Raw genomic sequence first — 22,141 nt, 5'->3', positions numbered from 1 at the left:
CCCTGTGATATCTATTTTGGAGGCTTTCAGCTCCCTGGTGGGCCAGTGGGACATCCTGCAGCCTCTTTATGGCTGGTGGTCTGCAGGAGGGAATGGGATTACATCTCTCAGCAGCCAATGGAGCTGCCTGTAGGTTCAATAAACAGGCTTAAAAAAAAAAAAAAAAAAAAAAAAAAAAAAAAAAAAAAAAAAAAAAAAAAAGACACATACACACACAGCATGTCCTTCTTACTCTGTTTTGCATGGTGTGACTGAACCTGCAGAGCCAGTGGGAGCGAGTTCTATAGTGATAACAGTAACCATTGACTTTCCCTTCCCTGATTTCACCTCTTTCATTATGTTGGAGAGCTTTGTTCCAGACTAGGAGATTATGCAACGGGCTGAGGAGGAGATGTGACTTCAGTGAGATATAGCACACAAAAAAGTGTGACAAATTGCAATGACAGGGGCTCCGATGGTAGCTTGTGATGGAGTGAAATTAAATCCCTAACCCAACAATGCAGCATTATGCTATATTCTATAGGCACCCTTGTTGAGGGTAGATTGAGAGAAAAAGAGATGGGCAAAAAGAAAGATGCACACATACTTTCCCCATCCATGTTCCCAGCTAGCCTTTTCCCCCAGTGTTAGCTTGGGGGTAAACAAAAAAAAAAGTCCTTAATGCTTGGGCCCAGATGTAAGAGATGTGTGACACGGGGAGAAGTGGAACGGATTGAAGGGATGCCTGGCGAACACCCACAGCTCACAGGGCCATCCCTGCTCTGTCCCCCCGGGATCAGGGCTGGGACAGCCTGTCTCCATACCTCCACACACAGCATCCCAAGTAATTTGCCCTCCTTCCTAATTAAAGTGCTCCCCGAGGGGCGCTGGAGGAGGATGTGTGTACACCTTTGTACTCAGCTGCTCCAAACTTCCTAGGGCAATACCGCAGGGTGATCCTGATGGCTTTTTTCATGCTAAATAACTGACCTAGACGCCCTTACTGCCCCATTCATCTCTTCTACATAAACAAACTATTCATTCCCTAAGGAATAGGTGCATCTGTTCGCTCAGGCCCAGCTCCTGAGGGAAGCCAACAAGAGACTTGAAACTATTTAAGGAAGAAGGGAGCACAACACGCTGTTAGAGTATCTCTGCTGTCCCGGGGCCATCCAGGTGTTAAATCACTCAGTGGCCTCTGAAGGGTCCGGAGCCAAACACTGAAACAAAAGGCAAAGATGGGGAAGGAGAATGCCAGATATCACAGCTCACACTCCTTGAGTTTCTCTCTTGCTTGCTGAGGTTTTCGGGAGCTGTGCATTGACGAGACAGAAAATGAAGTTGACTGTAGGAGGCTTGGAGCACTCAACACTGCTGCAAACTTTATGAGCTGGTCAGCATTACTAATGTTCTCAGAGTAACACTCTTGTGGGACTCCTGAGCTTCGTTTTCACTGCAAAGAAACAATAGTTTTAGCTGTGAAATGTTTTACATTCAACTTCCACCTCTCCCCCCACCACCCCGCCTTCAGTGGAGTTGCCATGAGCCCAGACTTTAAAAACATTTCAGACTTAAAAGGTTAAGATTTAAGTGCTGCTGATTTTATCTGGGCTTTTAACTAACATAGGCAGGTGGATTAGAGATATGTGTACAATCTCCACTCTAGACACTTGGGTAAATATGCACAAGTGCTGAGTGAGCCAAGGAAGGAATCTGATGTTATTGTCTATTAATTTGAAAGCAGAGATTAAAGAAAGTGCAGAAATCAGTAGTGTAAATATCAAAAAGGATTTCCATTTATATGTAAGAACATTACTCTAGCAGTCTGGCTATTTCAAATAACATGAAAGCTTTCTTTTTTTTGAGGAAAAAGAATTGTGAATTTGTTTAAATTTACATATTTTCCTCTCTCTTTGTTTGCAGGAATGGTCACCATGCTTGCAGCTAGGAAGCAGTTTGCTCAACAGGGCTGGGTTTTGTTCAGGGTCTGCATTTGGCTGAGGGACCTAAAAACAGCAAAAGTACTTCACAAAGTTATATAACAGGCAACTAGACTGGGATTTCCTCCTCCTTGCCTTCCTTTTACACAGTAATATTCGTGACTATTTTTTCCTTGCTCATTTTCACTGAAAATCAGGTTCAAAACAGCTTCTGATTTTCTACAAATGTTTTTGTTTTTCTGAAAGATTCGTGGAAACTCAGCAGAAATGATATGCAGGTGATGGGGTGTTCCAAATCATTTTGGCTGTGGCTATTGATCAAGTCAGTAATGTGACTGCTGATCCAGTTCCTATGGATCACTTCTGCCTCTCCTTAAATGCCTACAACCAATTTTTTAATTAATTGTGATAATAAACAGTAAACATCCTCCAAAAAATTAAGTGTTTGTGCTTTCTCCTGGAAGGGAGTAAAAAAAAATATTTATCTGCTCTGTTAATATAGCCTATGATTTTAACACTGGAAGCAGCAATATTTTCTCTAGAATTGGAATTAAGTTGTGTCTGTATGAGATTGGTGCTCTTTAAAAGCATACTTGAGGCTAAAATATCAAGAAATTCTCTACTTTTATGAAAGCTTTACAAATTCCTGGAGGTCATCTGAATACTCAAAAATAATGCATAATGTGACCCCATGAATCAAATAGGCCAAGCTCAGCACTTTTTATTAGCAGAAATATTCATGAATCTTTTATCCTCCTCCTTAGTCTACCAGCTCTTATTTTCACCCTGTTCTCTCCTTAATGCAACATTTCATAGGAATGCCAAGAAAAAGGAACCCAGCTTCAGGTTTAATTGCTAATATTTCTAAATTTAGTCAGCATAAAATCCATCTGAGGCTCCAAAGATTTTCCTTGTAATCTGCAGAACCTGAGTTTGAATCTAGCCCAAGAGAGCACCACAGCAAATAAATACCATCTGATCTCTACAGAAATCTGACAAGAGTTCAACTGTTTTCCACCTTGCTACGAGTATATCAGAGCTGATTTCCCAATGCAATGCTGTAAGGGAAAAAGTCAATTAAAATGCAACTGTCCCAATTTCAGTGAAAGTTACTGATCAGCAGGAATCTCTATACATGTGGCTATTATTTTTTTTTTTCTTTTGAATTAAGCAGGCCAATATATTGTTTGATATTATGTTCTTTCTGACTCATGTAACCCTGGACAAGCAGCAGTGACTGTGAGCCAAATGACCCCAGTTTTCCACACAATAATATGGAAATTGCTGGACTCAGCTCATTCCTTCCATCTTTCTCACCTGCTTCTGTGACCATTAGAGATACCACAGTGAAACTGTGCAATATTTGGCTGAAGGGACATGGCTGGGGCTGCCAGCTTTGTTATATACCAGCACTTTCCCTATCAGTGTAGTCTAAATGGGATTAGGCTAGACAGAAAGGAACCAATTCTAGATGCTGGAAACCATCCAGATTTGGTTATCATTTCATTCTTTACTTTGGTGCATGTAAGTGTCTTATGGAAGATTTCAAGTTTTAGTAACCAAAGAAAAAGGGAAACATTTCCAGCTCTCTTTCTCTAGTATCACAGGTCTGACTGTAGGTTATCAGCCTTGGCAACTTGTCCTAACTCTTTCTAGCATCATGGAAACATAGACATCTGATTGAAGACTGGATTTGCACATTTTTTTATGCTGCAGCTATTAGCTTTAAATAGAAAGTTTTCAATATTTCAGTGAGAAAGCCTCAGATCCAACAATGATTTCGTTTGGAGTGGTTTTTGCTCAAGATTACAAATTTTTGTTTGTCAGATCATTTTGCAACTTACACTTGGAAAATTTTAACATGGAGAAAACCTCTAGATTCCATTCAGTTCTGACATTAAATGTCCATAAACCACAGAGGAATCTCCTCACTGAAGCACTTAAAGTATCAGTGCTTCTTAATCCAGTAAGATTAACTATCATGTATAAGTAAATAGGAATTGTTTTTAATTCATTTCCCATTTCCAGACGTAGGATGATTAGGCCTGCAAATTAGTTTGCTCCAATACTGGATATTGAGACTGCATCAATAATTACTGAATAAAAAGTGGAGCCCTGGGGTTTGGGCTCCCCTGAACAGTTTGGATCAGGAGTTCACTCACATTATGTTACAGATAACAGCTCTGCACAACGTTTGGCTCAGGTTCAATTGCTCTGAGTCTAAGGCCAGGACAGACCTTCAGTTCATCTCCTTCGACTCTCTTTCTAGCCCACACAATTATATTTCACTCACATATTTCTGCACTGAGCCCGGTGACATTAATTAAATGGGAACATTTCAGAAATCAAGAGACAGAACTGTTGCCTGCTCTAGGCAGAGAGCAGGAGGGAGAGGCCAGCCCAGCCCTTGCTGTGGCAAAGAGCTGATAAAGGTGAGCACGCCTGGGATTTGTCTCCTGGAGCTTTACATGTCTATAAGGTAGATGCCTACATCTGATCTCATATTGCTCACACCCCACTGCAGCCAGAGAAAAGAGCATTTCTGGAGCTCAGCTCATCTGCTCTGCCTGTGTCAGGGTGACACTCAGAGCTCCTTTCCACTGAAGGGTGACCCCACAGGTGGGACAGTTGTGTCCAGGTGTCTCAGAGCCATGCAAGGACACCCTCAGCTTTCCTGGTCACACCACAAGCCCTGCAAAACAGAGCAGCTCTCAGGCCACTAAAGATCTGTTGGTTTAACCAAGCCAAGTTTCAAATTATCATTCCCTCCAGATGCAGGAGAGCAATAAAGGTTGGGATTTCTAGTTTGGGTTTGCAGCTACTACAAAAGAGAGCTGTCTGTCGTGCAACATTATCTTCAAGGTTAAGATGGGGCTGACTGCATTCTCTTGCTTTATGGAAGTGAGAATTGGTATTATTGTCCTTTCACTCTCATGAGAGACACTTAATTTGAAAAGAGGCCTTGAATTTTGTTAAACATTATCAGTTCCTATTTTATTCTAGATTGATATGTAGATTAGGCAATGCCTGAGACTCAAAATTAAATATGAATAACACAAAATAAGAACAAATTAAAAGACTGCAAGAGTGTCCTGGCTACACTAGCTTTTGTCATAATATTCCTAGTAACAAATGGCTAGAGGTGTTGGTTAGGAGAATTCAGTTTGATCCCTATGGAAACATGCTGCAGAGGAAAATAAACTATAGAAAATGTGAATTTAGGAATTAAAAGTCCTACAAACCATTGTCCTGTGCTCATCTAGCCAAGATTACAAAACACCCACTACAGCAGTGCAGTCTTTTCCAACATTTCATCTCAGCCATCATGTGTTTCAACTCTCTCCTGAAAGAATAGCCTCTAGGAAGAGGCTGAGTGCAAAATTCACAGCACATAAATTAGCCTCTTTCTCCAGCTAGTGGGTTATTGAGAGGAGATTGGAATTGCTTTGTTACTCAAATGTATTTGACATACTCCTTTGCCATTTTTTTAAACTCTCTTGGCTACTCAATGTTTTGCCCTGAGTAGTTGTGATCCCTATTTAAAGGTGAATTGCTTTCCTTAAATCTAATAAATGAGCAACTTGGCTTGTGTGAGCAAATGTAGCAGTTTTCAGAAGAACTTGCATCCACACTGGTAATATTGCCATTTGAGAGCCAGAGCATGAGCAATCACACAAAATTAATGGAAAATTGGAACAAAAGAGGAGCAGGCAGGGTGAAAACGAATTCTTTAGAAAATCTGAATGTCTGTGGATTACTTAAGCTTAACTCTACACCTTCACATAGGCACAAGACATCCTGTAGCTCACAGGAGAGTTTCAACACGTTACACATTCAGCATGCAAGACACATTAAGAAACTCGATATTAGGTTTCCCACTGATTTCTGAGTGACTGGATGTGCAGTTGACTGTCTGCCTTTTTCCCTTTTCCCAGCACGCCTGGATACCTAGTTTTGCTGTCATCAATCCAAACACATGCTCTATTTTCCCCTCTTTCTAAGCAAAATCCTCTCCCCCTCTCCATACATTACTCTTTCCTGTCTCTTGTTTCTCCAAAGCGTTGGTGCCTGCCAGGAATCAGAGAGATTCAGTGTGTGTATAGAACAACCTGGGAAAGGGGCACTTAGGACAGAATTGCCTGCTTTGGGCCAAAAACACGAGGCTTTCAAACTCTGTGTTAGTCCCATGAAAAACCAGGAATTAGGAGGATCAGCAGAAAGCATCTTGCAAGTGTCAGTGTCTGTGTGTGTGTTCACACTCTAACCTGGCGTTATACTGGTGATTAAATGGTCCTTAAATCAAAGCTGATAGATAAATAAGGCAACTATTCCAAAACCAAGGGGGTTAAAAAACACTCCACATGCACCTGCTGGAGACGCTGTGCTGCTGGCTCTACATTTCAACTCTAACCTGTATTTGATATGGTGTTGTTGCAGCTGTGGGTTGGGGTGGTTTATTTAAGTGGCTCCAAATGCTTGTCAGTGTGGCAACCAGCTGAATACATAAAACAGGCTCTCCAAACCCTTTATGGCCCAGGGTCAGAGTAAATGGAATAATAAAATCCAAATGCTTTTGTCTCATTTTCCATCACCCAAGCCTTCCGCATAAATCTACAGCTTTGCAATGACCTTCGCATTCAGTGTCGGGGATGAGGCCGCAGGTCTGAGATACATTTGGTCTTCATCTTAGGTCTTTAAAAGCTTTTTCCAATTAATTTTAACTGACTTCCATAAGGATCAAGTACAGTTTCCTCCTCCCAGCCCCCTCAGTCTACATCCCACCCCCTTTTTCTCCTACCTGGCATCTTCAACCAGTCAATTGGGGAACACTAGAGAATAAGACTATTGGTATTATTAAATGTGGTAGCACCAACAGCAAAGACATTTACAAAATGAGTGATTTAGCAAATAGGAAGTGAGACATTTCTTTAAAGAGTTATAATTTGATGTCTTCCTCACTGCAGGGTGTCTGGTTTTCTTTATTTCTCCAGTGCCACATTATCCCTGTTCATATGTCATTGTGGGGACCCATGTGTTTGCTAAGTGTAGGTCACTATGAATGTAATGGATACATGTTTGGGTTTACTTAATCAAAAATCACCTTGTCTGGAACTGCTGAGGGCTACTCCTTGCACCCTCCCCATCTGATCTAAATTACATGTAAAGTCATTTCTAGGTGTTTCAATTATACTGAAGAGCAATTCAAACCTCTGTCAAAAGAAATCCTCAGGACACCTCTGAACATTCTCACTCTAAGAACCCCCAGATTCCTCTGTCCAAATTCCCAACCAGGTTTTTAACAGCCAGCTAATAAACCAGTGCCTAAAAAAGTGCTCATTCCTAGTTTTGCACTCAGTAAAGCTGGGCCAGACTTTGAGAGCTGTAGTGGGAGTTAGGGGAAACATTCACAGCAGAGTTTCCACGTTTATTGTGGCTCTGTTGACTTCTGTACAGCTGAGCAGGCCTAGAGGATTGGAAGGCTCTGCCCATACTGAGCAGATGTGGTCCATAAAACCAACAGTCAGGTACCTCACTACTGGGGGCTTGGGCTCAATTAACTTTAGAAAAAACAAAGAAACAAAAACATCTATAAGATAAGTAGTTTCCCACGGCTTGCCAAAAGGAAAACAACTAAATGGTATCTCCAAGGCAAATCCCGATTTCTTGAATTTGCCATCCAAAATTCTAAACATTTTAAAAATTGAGGAAGTTCCAATTGTGTTGGCACTGCACTGGAAGTCCTATCTCCCTAATCAAACTAAGAAATTCTACCTGATCTTTTAGGAGATTTATCCATCAGTAATACAAACTTCTCTTTCAGCTATGACAGGAACATCAGCAAAGATTTAAAACACAAGGCTTAAAAAGTAGTAAAATCCTCCAACCTTCACTACATGATGATGTATTGGGGGATATGATTGAGTTCTAAATAGCAAAGTGAATCAGCAACCACTGAAGCCCATGTAGTTCTTTTCCTGTGTTCTGCTGTTCAACTTTTTAGTTGGAATCAGCTTCCTCCGTTTTTTCTTGCTCAGTGAAACTCTTAATCTAAGCAACAAATAGGCCAGTAGCTAACAGAAGTAGAAACACTTGGTTTCCTGTGGCATGGAAGGCTCTCCTTGGAGGCATCCAAGAAGCTGGAAACACCAGCTGAAGCTTTGCCTGTGAGCAGAGCATTGCAGTGGTTCTCTGATGTGAATCTCTGGTAGGTCAGTTCTGATCACAAGTTGGGGTCGTTCCCTCAAAGGGTGCATTATCAGAGCCTCACATCTCTGTTTTTGTCAAATTTTAAGGATTTAAAAAGTTTTCTCTTTTAAACCTGTCTGAAATTTCCTGACAGATTCAGAATTACCAAGAATGTGCAGGCAGAAAATCAGAAATGCCCATCCAGCCATGTAGCCAATGAGAGATCAGGTAAAAGTCACTCCTGTAGGAAACCAGGCTAAACATGAAAGTTGTACTGTCCCTTTTTTTTTTCTCCACCAAAAATGAGAAGAAATCATACACCTGACCCTGGAAGTTAGATAAGGAAGGTCAGGACCATTCCTTCCTGGAGACTATGGGATTAAATGCACGCTACTAAGGGTTCACTTCTGTCCCCTGAAAACAGGATCTTTGTGTTAATTAATATGAATGTATAAATTAGAGACCCTAATCTCTATTTTATCTTTCCATCTCAACTCATGTAAATTGAGACCACAAATGCCCAGCTTTATATTTGCTATCCACAAAAATTATTTGTGGCCCAATCAAAAAAGTTGCGAATAGATTAAAATTATTTTTAAAAGATATTAAAAAATCCAAACCATAACAGGAAGGAAACAAACACAGAGCAAGTGTTTAGTCACTTAATTAATTTACATGTCTTCTAGCATGGCACAGGGCATTAGCACCCCCCAGCAGGGTGCCAGGGTGCATGGCTGGGAGCTGGGCAGGCAGCAAGGCATACTGTGAATTTTCTCCCTGAGCAACAAGATTACAGAAACAACTGCAAATAACTTTGTGCTGATCCCCAGTGGTGCATCCAGCAGCCCCTAATCTTCCAAATGTCTGCCTGTGTGATGGTATGAAAACAATGGCATTCCTGTAGCCCTCACCTATGGAGAAACATCTGGGCTTTTCTATTGATTCTTTATTTATGGCTTTTTGTTTAAAAAGTGAGTTAAATGAACATCACTAATACAACCCTGAGAATTCAAGAAGATGCTGAAACACTATCAGAATGCACAAGCAAAAGACATGCTACACATTTTTCCACCTGGATTTTTTTAAAGTGCCTTTTGGGCGTGCACACTTATAAGAAAAGAAAACTGAGGCATGAGGTGAAACAATATGACTATTCCTTGTAGCAGGGGCAGAAATTGAACTCAAAATCTCTTGCCTCAGTCCTCCACATGAGCTCCAGGAGTCTCCATGCCTTGGTTTCACATGTGAAACTCTAAAAGCTTTAATTGAGAGGCTGCATTTCCCCTGGAGTGGAATCAAATGAAACAAGCTAGACACTCAAGTAGGCTTACTGGTTTAATTTAAAAGCAGGGGGACTGGTAGCAGGGAGCTCCCGGTCAGGGGTCATTTGTTGTGGAATATACTTCTCACCTTTGTGTTCCTCAGCACTGGGCTCTGGCAAACTTAATGACATTTGGCATCTCCACCTGCTCTATCAGTTTATCCTTGAATTAGCTTGGCCTAGAGTGGCTTGAGAGCTTATTTGGGGTTTGAGATTTATTATTTTTAGGGGTTTTTTAAAAGAAATATTTAGCTTTTAATGTAGGATTAGTAGTAATAGTAGTAGCAGTAGGAGGAAGAAGACCCCACAAGTGTAAGGGGGGAAAAAACAAATGTAATGGATGATGTAGTTTGCCTGGAGGAATGACGGTAATTTGGACCACTTGGTTTTACCTTGGCATCTGCTTTGTGATTATACAAAAATAGGAATTTCACAGGATCTTGATCCAGAACATGAAGCTGACTTCATTCCTGTTTAAGTCTCAGGATTTCAGACCAAACATCTGTTTGAAACTTGAGATGAAATTCACATGATTTAGACACAAAGCCATGAGTCAATTAGGTGTCCAGCATGCGTGGTCAATATCCTTGGCTCGGGTCCTCTGAAAAATTAGCACATAAGTAACTTTATACACAGAAGAAGGCCCAGTACATTCAATGGGATTAGTCTGGGTTATTCAGCTTTTTCCCAGGGCGGGGTTCTCACTTGGAACCAAATCTCAAACCACACCAAGCTCATAGAGTTCTTGTACAGATATTTTGCATTTCTGAAGCCAGAATAATTTTCTCTTCAAGGCTCTGCTTCTCTCACCACTCAGCTGCAGGGATACTCCTGATGGATATTTTGGACTCCTTCAGAAGCAAAGATGGGCTGAGAGGTCAAATATCCCAACCAGCACTACTCTGTTTGTACCCCACATAACCCCTTAATAAAATCCCCAATAAGGGACACCTAAAGCATGTCGCTGTCAAAGATGAATCTTTTTCCAAAATTAATGTTGTTTTCCCCAAAAGCCTTAAATATTGTCAATACATGTAATATATGGCGTTTCCCATGGCATGGAAGGCTTTTCACAGAGTGATTTCTTCCCCTTTGCCCCTTCTGATATCAGGAAAAGCAGTCCCATTTGGTTAGCAGAGGGTGACCTGATCATCTCCATGAGCTGTGGGGATGCTGGGAGAGGAGCACCACCCTCTTAAATTACAAATTCTTGTCAGACTCAGTGGGTGAGAGACCCACGTGCCCTCATCTGGTCACAGAGCACAGCACACTGGCACATTAGCTTCTGAAGCTGCCTTTTCAGTGCTGACCTTTATATTAATGCTAATAGGGTTTGGAGAAATAAAATGTAAATTTGTCTCTAAATGGATTAGTCTAGGCTGGGGGTGGGAAAAAGGGTGCAGGAGGGGGGTATTGCTTGGAGCATTCGCACTAAAATTAAAACATTTATGTTCCAACACTTAATTTTATTAGTGGCACATGGAAGTTGCCTGAATGCGTAATAACATCTCTCAGGTCCACTCTGCTCTAGTTCAGACTCTAAGTGTGTGTGCTTGCACACAGTGCCTCCCCAGTTAAACACTGTGTTTACCTCACCCACGGCCTTTTCCCCTCCCAGTTTGTCATCAGGGATGTTTGCCCATTGTCGCATTCCAAATTCACCAGGGATGGAAATAAACAGTCTTCAGCTCTACTCTGGAACTATAAAACTACAATCAGGGCCCAAAATAAACCCTGTTCTTTCACTTTTATGCACCTGCACTACAAGGTGGGTGCCAGCTTCACATCAGCAGTGTGTTTACACACAGGAATTGGGCAATAAGGTTAATTGGTGCTTACCGGTGCTTTGTGTAAGAGATCTTCAGAAAGGTAAGCAGCAGCGTTTGCACCTCTTACATAGGGAAATTGAGCCATAATTGGAAAAGATTGCTTGCAATGTCTGTGAAGGAAGAGTGAAGAGAGCAATATTAACCCAACAAAGCACAGTTTAGCATTTGTTAAACCATTAAAGCACCTCCTTGCTTTTCTTGAACCCCAAGAGCTGACTCTCCACAAGCAAACTTGAGAGGGTTGGGAGCTTATTTAGATATTGGTGATAAATCCCTCTTCAGCAGGAAGAGTCTGGGGCTCTCTCACATGATGCAATTTGTTTTCTTCCTTTTTACAAAATAATTATCAGTGGGAACTATACAGTTTCATCCAAATCAAAACATTTCCATAGGAATAGATCAGCTGTGGCAAAAAAAAACTTGGTGAGAAGTTGTTATGATATCTCATTTCAGCAACATCAAAACATTTCTGTAAATTTCTCTTGAATGTTTATATTAAAATATGAATTTTCATGTCCTGTGTTTACATATTTTCATTAAATTGGCATCTAACTGGTTTTTAATGTTTTAATACCGTGCACATTTTTCAGAGCACCTTTTTTTTTTTTTTTTTTTTGGCTTGGAAAAGATAAAAATTTCAGCTATTCATTCTGACAGGGACCCAGGTTTTCCGAAATGTCAGCATTTCTTTGGAATAGAACCTCTGGGTCGTAGCCAGGTCTAAGTCCTTCTTATTGTAAATGAGGCCATATTCATTAGACATCCAGCCATGGCACACTTATCTTGCAGGAACATATATCTCCAGCATCGTGGCTGGGCCAAGGCAGGGATCGTAGCTGGCACATGGGGCTGACAGAGATTCATTCCTAATGAAACACTTCTAACATAAAAGTGATTAAGCCAGCAGCGTGCCAGAAAAATGACTCTAAAATCTATTGTTTTCAGGGAAGATCTGATCTTTGGAGCTGTATCTAAAGCCACTCGTAGGACTCTATATGCTGGCAGAATCCTATAGAATGACATGAAGCCTTTCTCTTTGTATGAAGTCTTGTAGGATTTTTCCATAACTAAGTAACCCCCAGGTTAAATTAATCAAGTGATTCAGCACAGAGACAGGCAAAAGTCAGGCTGGGGGAGTGGAGGAGGAAGGAGAGCAGCAGTGATTTGGGCTGAGGCTGGTAGCTGTGCATTAGATACAGCTCAAAACATGATGCAGATGTGGAGCACAGAGGTACTGTATATACACACAGGGTCCTGTAAGGTGAAAAAAGTGGGGGAAAGAGCAGATCATTCAGTAGTTGAAAAGTATCTGATTGCCTAATGTAAACTGTGATTAGTGGCTCGGTGCCTGGACAGTGAGTACTGCCTGGGCCCCCAAATACAGTCCCCAAATCAGCCTGTGTGCTGCCAATCTGTCAGGCAGCCCAGCTGTAACACTTTCTGGCATTGCAATGTCTTCAGCTGGTTTGTGTCAGAGCCGGCCAGGGCGGGGGGAGCCGCTCCAGAAGTTGGCTATTGAGTGTCTGTCTGCCTGGATCAAGGGTGTTGCCAGTCTGACATCGCAGCGAGGGGCCGCCACATCTGGCTGCAGAGGAGAAGGGAAAGGTGGGGGCAGCCTGCAGGATCCAGGGCTGGGAGAAACCCCAACAGCAGCAAAGGCTGCGGGTCTGAAAGCACGGCACTTCTGGAGAAAGTTGAGACCACTGCATGGAGAAAGGTTTTGAAGTGCTCAGAGCACAGCCTAAAATTCACAAGTGGCATTAAACTCCCGAATCAAATTGGGTCTCAAAGCCCTAAGCATGCAGACCTCTTGTTGAGCCTTTTCCTCCCTGTTACAAATTGATATTTTATTAGCTCAAAGCCAGATGCTTCCCCTTAAAACAGATTAATCTCCAGTTCATCACATCACCAGAGACTGAGCAAAACGAGGGGCAGCAACTGTGCCAAACGTGTGAAGTGAACAAGACCCCCAGGTACTGTGGGAGGAGATAACAAAGAGAGGAAACTCATTTTTTCCTTTTTTTTTTTTTTTTTTTTTTTTTTAATAAAGCACTAGTATGTCTTATGTGATACCTTCAATTTTCATCAGTGCAGATGGGGTTGACCAAAAATCCATACAGCACCCCTGGCAGGTACACAGAGGTGGCTATTGCTGCACAAACCACAGCAATCCCAAAGGATAAAGCTGTTCCCATGCAAAGGGCAAGGCAAGGATGCAATGGGCCACAGCAGAGAAGAGCCTGGAAAAGGATTCTTTAAGAGGATCTTGAATCAAGGGTTAATTGTTTCCAAATGACCACTGTGTGGGAGACTATTATGGGATGGGACCCATTCAGGATTGGTTTAAAGCTGCTGGTTAGGTACCTTAAAAGAGGGCTAAGCAGCAGCAGCTGTTTTACATTTAAAGTGACTGAAGTGAGTAGTGAATTACTGTGGGAGACAAATGAGCCCATGACATGATTGGACCTGGGACGGCTCTCCCAAGTGGCCACTTGTTTCATGAGAACTCCCACCCCCAGGCTCTGCATTTGAGTATCAAAGGCACAAATAGCACCAATTAATTCAGATTAGCCCAAGAGAGAGCAAGCAGCCAGGTTAGCTGCCTCTTTATGGATGCAGGAACCCCTGTTGCTGTTATCTCTCCCATCTTTGGGGTGCCCCTCTCTACTCTAGGCTCTTGTCTCATTTTATTCCAGATTGTTTCTCAAGGAACTCATGGGGAGCAGGGGTATTAAATGAGAAGCCAGCAAGGCAAGAGGAGCTGTCTTGGTGTAAACTATCCCCTAGAAATAAGAGTTACTAACAAGGCAGTGTGCTGGGGGCCTTGTGTTTTCTGTCCAGGAGTTCAGGGCCCTGGAGCAGCTCACTTCAGTTTATCCTAATAAGCACACAGTCAGGTTCAACTTTTCTTAGAGGTAAGCATACAAAAAACATAAGATAGATCAGAATTAGGAGCCTACAGCTGGACTACAGGACTATGTTTTACCAGCCAGATTTCAAGCCAAAATCCAATTTCTGACAGCTTTGCCAAGTATGATGGACTAACCACCAACCATTTTCTCCTTTCTTTTTTTTTAATTATAATTCTATATCTATAATTTCTAATATAAAAACCTTTACTTTCACTACTAAATGCAGCTGCAAAGTTCCCAGAGCCACCTGAGCCCCCTCTCTGGGATTCAACATTCAGGTTGGTGACTTCCTGGCAATGCCAAGGGCTTGCATCAGCCTTCCCAGAATCATGAGGAAGAAACAGCCCTGCCTGCTATTTACCAACCTGCATTAGTCACAATACTGCATTTTAAAGCCCCTTAAGTTGTTATACATCATCATATAAGTCATCACAAAATAGTGAGTGTGAATTCCTAAGAATTATGTTGACATGGAAATTGTCAGCAGAAGTGCTGGAAATTTACATCTCCTCATATATCTGTACTCGTATCCTCCATAGAAATTAACATATTATAACACTAATATTTCAAGGTAATGTTTTCTCATGAGGATGCCATATTTTATCAGTTAATATCATCTGTGTAAAAACTATTCAATTACAGTATCAAGCAACGTGTGATTAATACTAATATCACTAATGTAATGGCAACTTTGTAAGGTGTCATCATAGCTGTTCAAGCAGCTGGAAATGGAAGGAGGAGGAAAAAAAAATCAGTCTTTTTAATTAAAAAAAAGAAAAGTTCGATATCCATGAAAATGAATGGGCAGTGATATCTGGAGTGTTGATCGACTGTGCCTAGAGAGTGGAAGTTGAGCCACAGATTTTAGTTGGACAAGGATTACATTCCACAATCTTCATGCTGATGTGCTCAGCCTTGAGTTTCATTCCTTGTATCCCTATATTATTAACTGTAAGCATGGAAGGTACTCAAGTCTTTTACCCAAGAAGCAAGAAAACCACTCCCGAAATGTATATTATTATTATTATTACTGTCATTACTATTATTATTATTTAAGAGGTGCTGTTGCAAAGTCCTTGGATGCTCATTTCTCTCTGCTTTTACCTACACACAGAAGAGTACACTGCAGGAATGAGGGACCTGGGGCAGAAAACTGTATTAGTACAAGGATTATCAAGGTGTGAGGAAACCTGAGCTGGAACCTGCCTTTCCTAGGAAACACAATTTCTTTTCTTTTTTTTTTTATGTAGCAATAACCCTGCTTTGTCCCTCTGGATCCTGAGTCCTGTGAAGGACAGGATTCTCAAGAGGAAGAATCTTGGAGGAGCTCCCAAAAGGCACAGAAATGAAGAAAGAGGCAGGATATCATCAACTGTTCACAAAGCTAAGGCTTCCAAAATTGAGAATGCCTGTAACACACCATTGCAGATAGAATAGCTCCCTTTCTTCCTTAACCTGCAGATTTGTTGCCAAAGCTGAGTAGTTCTGTAATGAATAATTTATTCCAAATCATCTCCCTCTCCAGGAATTGTCAGAAGGGGATCATGAATTTTTTTTCCATGTATATGTTGCACTTACCACTGATACTGTCCAAGGAAGTCATAGGAGAGCTGCAGGACTTGTATCCCACAGGAGCCAAGTTTTCCAAGCTTTCTCCCAGCCTTTTGCCCAAGGGTGAATTCCAGGCTATTCACACAGACATGCCTTATCATCCTGTGAATCCTTTTGGGTCTGTAGCTCATCCACATGCATATTCACAATTTCAAATTCAAGCTGTCTTGACAAGATGCTTAGGTCACATGGGCCATATCTGTTCCCAAATTGGAAATGGGTGATTTGGAATCAGCTTCCCAAACCCGCCCCCACATCCAAAATCCTCTTCCCACAGAAAAATCTCTGTCACACTCCTGAAGCTCACTTTTCCTGCTCCTGTTCATGTACATCTAAGAGAGGATTCATGGGAAGTGCTGAAAAACCTGGCCCAAGTGAATTTTGAATGTGATTTGAATGTTAGGATAGTACAAAACCCAGTTTTGGCAGCATTCCCCTAATTTATTTCACCAATTTAGGCAGATTTTACAAAGGCAGCAAAGCAAAAAATGAAAAGGGGACTCTAACAATTCTGAATCGTAAACACATTTTGAGCAGATTGTGCAAAGCAATTCAACTAAAATTAGATTATGAAAAGTACACTAAGTAAAACTGTATTATGGAAATGTTATGAAATTAATTAATCTAAGAAACAGCATTGCCACCAGCATGTGCTGGCCCTGTAAACTCCTTAGTGCATTTGTTCCACTCTCAGCCTTCATTCCAGCTGAAGTTAACACGAGTCAGAGACATGACATTTCTAGGTCTGTGACCCCAGTGAATATTGTGACCCATTACAGTTTTCCATTTGATCCTTAATTTGAGCCTGGTCAGTGACACTTGCATCCACTAAGAATTGCTCTGGTGACCACAGGGTGACAGCTAGTAACAACCAATACAGCATTTCTTTAATGGGTTTGGTTACCAGTGTGGGTTGTTACTCAGCTAAACCAATAAATAATATATTTCCAATTAATAGACAAATCTTACAAGGATTTGTACAATATGTGGAGCTAAATGAAGAAACACATTATAATTATATGGTAATTTGTTAAAATGATCATTAATACTTCTGATGTTAATTATCTAATGGCAGAAAATTACTGAGGGTAAAAGTAATTTGCCCTTTGTAATTGCTTATTAGGTTGTAGGATAATCATTTTGTTTTCTTTGCATAGCACTATTTATTGCCTTTTTCTTCTGACAGTAGCTGAAGTGTATATGAGGTCAGAAGTTATTGGATACTTTTCCAAAGAAACAAGAGCTCATCTTTGGTTGAAGGTCAACAGAGGACATCAACCATGATTGCTACATACAGTCCTCACTATTAAAAAAAAAAATCTGGAAAGAACCCAATACAAAGTGAAAATTATACTTTTGTTATAGCCTATCTGTACATAAATATATAAAACAAGCATTTATGAGTGGTTGCTACAGATAGCAAGGGACCACAAGTAGTGCATTTGTGCTCCTGGTTCTGGCAGAGATTTGTTGTATGACTTTGGGTGAGATACATGGTATTACCAGCAGTTCATCACAGCTGTGTATGTGACTTACGAAAAAAGAGCTACTGTGCCAAAAATTATTACAGATTTCACCTCTGTTCATTTTTCCCACCTTAAGGGTGAGTAAATGATTCCTTGAATGCAGGGGCTCTGATTCACCTCTTCCCTCATGTTAATCAAGAATAGATTTTTACGGCTCTTTTTTTTTTCTGAGAAACATGTTCCTAGAATATGTGTTAAACTCTAAATAACTCATTAGGACCACAGAAATAAAAAGTCAGAATATTTTTCGTTTAAAGTTCTTGAAACAATTTTTTTGTTTTGTTTTGTTTCAGAAGGGTATTTTTAGTACAAAGTCAAACCTACATTTTAGAAGTTTAAAATAATAATAACTTTCAAGTAAATTAAATATTTCATGTAATGTATGGGGTTTTTTCCTGATTCAATTTGGGTCAGAAAACCGAAACTTGTCTTCTATTTCTTTCCCTTCTATTTTCCAGAAAACAAACAGGAAAAGAAAAAAAAAAAAAGAAAAAGAAAAAATCAGTTATCTTGCTCTTTTGCATATATTGAGTATTCCTTAAAAAGCATTGACATTTGAAAATGCATCCCCAGATGGCTTCTCACAAACCACACAGAATCATAGGTGAAGAGGGCAGGGCAGAACCCAAAGCAGGGAGGAATCTGTAGCAGTGGGACTTGGGGGTAAAGGAAGCAAATGGGGCAGGAATTAGAGGCAATGGGACTCTGGGAAAGAGAGGGGCCCCAGAGTAAACTCCCCCTCACATAACTCACATATGCCTGTAAACCACACTGCTGAGGAATCGCTGTTTTTATAAATAATCTGTGGGTGATACTTAGGAAAATATGGTATTCATCAAATTCTGCTCAGGAGCAATCCCACTGAAGTCCATGGGCAGGAGGCAGATGTGAAGAGTCAGAATCAGGCCCACTGCACGCACACAGGCTGCCAAGCATGCAGTGTTTTGATGTCAGTTTGGGAAAGGATCCTCCATTTAAACCTGGAGTTCAAGCTGACTTAATAATGAGACCTGTGAATATGGAAGTTGTCATCAGTAAAGCTCAGTTAGCATGTTCCCAGGTGAAAACTGATGTCTTGTGAGGGCTAGGGGTGAATCTCTATCCAGCAAAGCATCACATGTTTGCCATCATGACAGCAGATTTTCTTGCAGAATGGTGCCCAAATGCAAGTGATTACATGGGGTGTAGTGAGAAGCACTAGGGCCATTCACACATAATCACAGAGTAGATGGAGCAGAGATGGGTGTCAGCCAGCCTCCGGATCCAAGCACATTTGGATGGGAGAGAAGTTCAGATCTTGATCCAAACTTTGTTGTTCAGACCTGCCTCTCGCTGTCAGGAGGTGGCTTCTGGCCAACTCCATCTTCCTTGAGTGATCTCACTTCACCAAACAACAGGTGGGATGTCCATTTAACTTAACTGGCGGGAAAAAAATCCTCATCCTTTAGCGGATGCTATTTTTGGTGGTCTTTAACAGGCGTGCGAGGGGAATAGAAGATAATTAGCCCTTTTACTCCACTTCTCCCCATACACCTCAATTTTCCAGCTTGCTCCCTTTTTCCGTGGCGATTCCCCCACGCTCTGTTCAGGGGGATGTTGACAGTCTCCTTTTTGGATGCTCAGCCTTCTGGAAGGCTCTGCTCTCTGCAGGCGGAGCTGTCTGGCACACAGCCACTGACAGCGAGCTGGAGTTTGCTCTGAAGTCCCAATGCAATCATGCACTGTCTGCTGCCTGCTGCTCCACAGTGCTGCAGAAGCTTAAAAAAGACTCCTCCAGTCCTGTCAGAAAGACAACAGGATTATTAAAGCAGCAGCTCTTCAGGTGTTCGGGAGGACTGTGGGAACCAGGGGCAGAAATTGATGGCAAAGAATTATCTGCCCCTTACTCTAAAATGCAGTGGAGTAGGAGGGATGTGGATGTTGCAGGAGAAACAATGCCAAGTACTGCTGCATGAATGCTGTCACTATAATATTTGAGTGGATCCAGGTCTCTTATATTTATTGCTGTGGTGGCTTGGGACTCTCCAAGCTTAAAAATTACACACTCCTAGCCTCTGTTTAGCTTCTCTCTTTCCCACAGACCCAGGAAAATGTGGTAATCCTTGGAGAAATCCACATTAAATTAAAACAGCGTGCAAGAATCTGTTTTCCCAGTTCTAGCCTGTGAGATGGAAGCAATGGCAGCATCCATAAACAGCAACTTGGAAATCATCTGACACCTATGGATCCCCAAGGCTTTTTGGTGAGGTGCAGGTACATGTGAGAGCAGAGTTAATGTGTGACTTGTTAAAGGCAGAGTGAGGAGAAGGACAAAGGTCTCTTGGCCATGTGCCTGTCCCACTCTCCCCCCCGTTTCACTATAGCTCAAAACTTAATATTTTCTTGTTATTAAGCATTAACTCCTTAACCTTAGCAGCCTCATTCCCTACTCACTTCAGAATGCTCTGCACTATATTATATTCCTATACTAATTCTGTGTTTTTTGAAATATCATCAATTTCAAGTTATTGTCTTTTTAACTAACCAGTTTCTGAACTCTAAGATTTTTTATGTGGATGACAGCCAACCTCCATCTTTCCAGAAGTCAGGCCCTAAACTAAGAACCAAAACCACAAACCAGCCCTGAAATCTTTGGCTTACTCCATCCCTAGGCATGTTGTTGCCTAGAAAAGGCTTAGTCACAGCAATTTCTAGATTGCTAAACTTCCCACTGTCTACTTTCTTGGCTAAGGCACCAGAATTCTCATGTTAACAACTTATGGAACACTTCTCTGTCTATACAGGAGCATCCTCTTTAAGGTGGTGACATAACCATACACTCAGCTGCTTTTTTTTTTTTTTTTTTTGTAGGGGGGTGTGGAGAGGGCTCTTTTCACATCTGCTCTTCACAAATACTTTCTTTCAACCCTTGCAGCTTCCACAGTTCCCCCCACCCTGCACTGCCCTGCCTGACTCTGAGTATCCTATTAACCCAGCAGCTTGACTTAAAAAACAGCAAGTCAGCATTTTGCTTGCAAGATGTATTATTTTATTAATAAGAAATATAAACTCTTGCAAGCCTGCAGTAGGAAAGAAGGTAGAGAAAGCCAACTAAGTCGACAAGAAGCATTTTTTTCCCCCATCTCCAGACAAGCTTACTAGGACACAAGGCAGCATATCCTGCATTATCCAGCAGCCCTCTGAATGAATACTTTCCTCACTGTGACAGAACCTAAACTGCTTCAGCCTCCCTCTCCTCCTGACAGACCTTCTAATTATCTCAGCTGTTTACAGCGCTCAGGCCCTCTGCTACCAATTTCTCCATTATTCTGACAGTCAACAAACTAGACCTATTAGAGCACAGCACAATTCTTGCCCAAGGCAGGAACTTTGTGAGACCACAAATCGTCTCGGTATTAAAAGTCGGTGCATAAGAACTGCCCTCAGCTTTAGCGCTAAATTGCTGGTTTGGAGACATTCATTGCTGTATATTGTATTTCCACTATATTCCACTTTAATAGACTTCGTGCTGAAGTGTGTAAGAAGAGTTTTAAAGCCTGAGGTGGCAAGCAGACCCTTTTTTTAAATTTTTTTTTTTACCATTTTATATATTTTTCCATCTTTTTTGTTTGTCACCTTATATTGCGAGGTTGGCTCACATACATAAAACAACACTGCAGTCATGCAAAAATATCTAATAGTGGAAGGCACAGATGTTACCATTAGCAGTTCAACAACAAGGTTTGGGCAATGCAAGATTTATTATTCTTTGATTTGTACGGGGCCTCAGATTTAAGATTATTTCTTTCATGCTTTGGAATATTTTATTTTCCTGTTTGGCAAAGTCAACTTGGTTTTGTTCTTCTAATCTTCTGGTATCAAAGTAGTTAGGGCCCAGTAGGAATAATAGTTAAAGAGGGAGATTACAGTTTCTATTAATAATTTGCATCCATTTGTTTAAGCAATGTTTATTCAAGGTTCAGAAAGCTCTTAGAAAATTGTGTTTATTAATTAGTGTACACAACACTCTATAAAGTATTTATGCATGGCCTATCTTCAGATTTCTCTTAGTTTTAGTTAGTACAGGATTTATTTTGACTAAACACATAGGAACCATCTGATTCAGGTATCTTTGTATCTGAAACCTGGATTAATTTTCAATATTATCTTAAATTCACAGTGTCTGCAGGTACATATCAGGTTCCAATCTCCCACATTAGCTACCAAAGTGTAGAAATAATTCCAGATGTCTAAGATACACATTATTATCAAGCTGATATTAATCACTAATACTACCAATTAGCCCAAACCACAAAAGCTCCAACTATATTTTCCTGAGCAATCTGATTGATCCTAACACAGTAAATTTCATTCAGCAAAAGTGGTTACATTTATGAAAAATTAAAGATTTTTAAATTGAAAAGAATCTTTTAAAGATCAATCCAAAGAGAAAATACATAAAATGTACATACACACCATTTCATCTAAACAGCATGTCAGAAGGAACGTGTGCTTTCACTGGGCTATGTTACCTCTGCCTGCTGGAATGCTGGAATATAAAATGACATGTTGTATTAGATTCTACTGAATTTGAATTCTTCCTTCAAGGCATTTATAGTGAAATAAAATATTTTCCAATGAAGCCTCTTTGAAAAGTGACATTTCTTTCAGCAAAAACTTCCTGAAGACAACTTCCAGTTTAGAGGCACAGGGCTGGGTGAGTTGTCACCTAGTCAATCACATGAAATCATGTACTGGACATGGACATCATGGAACAACAGAGGGAAAGCCTTAGCACAGGATTTGTGGTAAAGACTCTTGCATTCCTGTGAGATCAGTGTCAGTACTAAGGCAAATC

General features: G+C 41.0%; 1 long non-coding RNA gene across 1 annotated transcript in view; it reads right to left on the bottom strand.

Moving 5' to 3' along the window:
* Positions 1-227: 227 nt before the first annotated feature.
* LOC306808032 overlaps positions 228-22,141 on the bottom strand; it is a 106,082-nt gene continuing 84,168 nt past the window's right edge. Inside the window, exons 5-6 of the long non-coding RNA XR_013775885.1 lie at positions 1,877-1,985; positions 228-1,432 (exon numbers count right to left, since the gene is read on the bottom strand). This is a non-coding gene — a long non-coding RNA (uncharacterized lncRNA). The remainder of the gene's footprint in view (positions 1,433-1,876; positions 1,986-22,141) is intronic.

This window comes from Erithacus rubecula (genome assembly GCF_903797595.1).
Source record: "Erithacus rubecula genome assembly, chromosome: 14".
In the NCBI taxonomy this organism is placed as follows: domain Eukaryota; kingdom Metazoa; phylum Chordata; class Aves; order Passeriformes; family Muscicapidae; genus Erithacus; species Erithacus rubecula.
This window is presented reverse-complemented; position numbering and strand designations above follow the sequence as displayed.